This window comes from Rhinopithecus bieti, unplaced genomic scaffold, assembly GCF_001698545.2.
Source record: "Rhinopithecus bieti isolate Rb0 unplaced genomic scaffold, ASM169854v2 scaffold_2574, whole genome shotgun sequence".
Lineage (NCBI taxonomy): Eukaryota > Metazoa > Chordata > Mammalia > Primates > Cercopithecidae > Rhinopithecus > Rhinopithecus bieti.
Window position 1 is genome coordinate 7,984,030 of NW_016804493.1, and position 3,111 is coordinate 7,987,140.

The window sequence follows — 3,111 nt, forward strand, 5'->3', positions numbered from 1 at the left end:
TTTTTTTTTTTTTTTTTTCAGGAATCTTGCTAGGCTCTTGAGAAAACCTTAAGAAGGAAAAGAGAAGTCTGAAAATACACACATTATTTCAAAGAGAAGATCTAAACAAGGCCACAAAGGGCAAGAGGTAATTAAGACCAGCTCCTGTGACCGTTATCTGCTTTGCAAAACTGGGTTAAGTCCTCAGTATAATAAAGTGTGAGACAAAATATCTTTGGTGAATTAAATGTCAATATAGCTACAAATGCCTTCAGTTTTACAGAGGAGGCCTCCTCATTAGTTTATGGGTTTTATGTGCCACTTATTATAATGGATTCTTCAGGAAGCTGAACTTAGGGTGCAAATACAATAACGTCACATTTATCAATAGTTCTCAGATTCCTAAGAGCTCCTGTGGCAGGGACACCCCATGCATTCTTCTTCTTCTCCTTCTCCTTCTTCTTCTTGACGGGGTCTTGCTTTATCGTCCAGGCTGGAGTGCAGTGGCGTGATCTCGGCTCACTACAACTTCTCTCTCCTGGGTTCAAGCGATTCTCATGCCTCAGCCTCCTGAGTAGTCCATGCATTCTTTTCTAAGTCATCCTCCCATGTATCTTCTTCCAATTTCAACTTTTATTCTTCTAGTTCCTTTATTGATTCTGTACTTCAAGGTCAAACCTGCATCAGTCACTCTGTTGTTGAGCAAGTCTGTGTGTGGCTAGAAGTATGGAGGAGCACCAAGTGTGCTCCTTGGCAAGTCTCTCAGGCTGGTTAAGGACTCAACTCCACAGGCTGGCATTTGAGGTCTGAACTGGTGCCTTCATGTGGGCTTGGGGCCTGGGCCTTGTAGGGACTTTGCCAACAACTCCCTTACCAAGGCCCATTTTGGGGCTTGCCAGAGTGGGTGCTGAAACTGTCCATTGACAAAAGAGGATACCATCTACCTCTCCAACCTTGGGGGCTGAAGCAGTCCATTGACAAAATAGGACACCACCTACCTCTCCAAACTACTTCCCATCTTTCTCATGAACACATCTCTCACATCAGCCTCATCCATCCATTATGGTCCCTAAGACTGTGCCAAGGACGTTCCTTCCTTCAAGTCTTTCCCTTAGCCAGCTGTCCCCACTATCTCCTGGTGTTGACTTTGATCTCATTTAACTACAGCTGATGGTTCAAACTCTGCTTCTTCCCTAGAGCCTTCACCTCTCACTGCAGCCTGATGTTATTTCACTCCTCTTAATTCCTAAAGCACTTGCTCTATCATAATTTAGGTACATTGACATACTGCATTTTGGTGAAGTCAGGGCCTTCAGTGCATCCATCACTGGAGCAATGCACACTGTATCCACCATGCAACCTCCCATCATTCACCCTCCCCTACCCCGCTGAGTCTCCACTGTCCATCATTCCACACTCTGCTTCACATATTTTTAGTCCTTTTAGTTAACAATCTTATATCACACTGTATATTATATAAATATATATACCAATAATTAATATAACATGTAATGTACATTATTATATTACCATCTATATTAAGTAGACCTATGTCTACCACACTCCAAAATACATTGCAAATTTCTTGAAATCTTAAAATAATATTTAGCCAAGTATTTTACATATGGTAGGATGCATAATGGACACTTGTTAATTGAAAGCAGAAATGTTCTATTTGCTGATCTCACTTTATATGCTAATTTCCAGAGTAGACATCCCTGGAGGTAAATTTCTAAGATAAACAAGAAAAGGATCCTGGAATTCTTTGCTCCTTTCTCACTTACTGCACCATTTGAAACCCTTAAATGAAAAAAGGCAGAGAGAAGTTCCTGTGGCTCAACCTCCACCCCTTTCTCTGAAGTCTGTGGTTCCTTTTGACAATGAGGAATGCCAAGCCTCAATTCCCTGAGGGTAATTTGACCTGCTAATTATATGCAAAGACTCAGGTCCCTAATAAAAGACCGGACTTTCTCTTGTCACCTGGGAAATGTCAACAAATGACATTATCTTCCTTTGAGGGATCTCTGTGTCTTCTGGATGGACAAGGAGAGTCAATAGGGAAGCCAGGTGAGTCAGGGGCCTTGGAGTGCCGGAGACTGGGATGGGTGGGGCATTTAATGGTGCTCTTCTTGTAGCTTTGCTCCTGTTGCTGAAATTTAAAAACTTGATCATTGTTTCTTTATCAAGGGAAACTTGAAAGGAAGATCACCTTTTTGTTTTCTAACTTGGAAATAAAGAGCTATGTTAAAACTTTGATGAGCGTGCGTAGCATCATAACATTGTTCTTGTTGGCTAGACTAAAGCCACATCCAGGGCCACCAATGTGCAGTGGGAGGCCAATCCTTCTCTGCCTCCTGCTGAATTAGGGGGAGGTTGGTGAAAGGCAGTGTGGTTACTTGATTATGATAACTTACTATTCCATTTAGCCAGTGCTTGCTGTGAGCTATGGGCGTTATATCATTACCTTATTTAATCCTTACTACAACTCTTGGGAACATATTAATTTCCCATTTATAAAAAAGGAAGTTGCAGTTCAGAGAAGTAAGGAAATTTGTCCTGAGTCACACAGCTAACAAGGGTTGGGGTTGGGTTTCAAATCCAGGCAAGGTATCAAGTGCCTTGGATCTGATCCTGATTTTGCCTCTATCTGGCTACGTGACTTAGGAAGGACAATTCATAAAACTTATTTGAGTCCCTGTATCTTTTTCTTAAAATGAGGGAACTGGGCCAGATGATCTGGAACTGCTCTATCCGACATGATGGTTCTTCATTGCAGGTGGCTCTTCAGCACTTGCTGCGGCTGCTTGGAATTGAGAAATATCAGTGTTCACCATACACTGGATTTCAAAGACTTAATATAGAAGAAAGAACTTGAGGTATCTTAAAGGTATTTTTTAATAATGATTACTTTTTACAATGATAACGCCTTATGTAAAGAGCTAAATAAACTATATTATTAAAATAAATGTTACCTGTTTCTTTTTACTTTAAAAAATGTGCCTCCTAGAAATTGCATGTGTGGCTCACACACTGTTTCTTCCTTTCCTTTTCTTTCTTCTCTCCTCTCCTCTCTTTTCTTTCCTTCTTTCCTTCTTTCTTTCTTTCTTTCTTTCTTTCTTTCTTTCTTTCTTT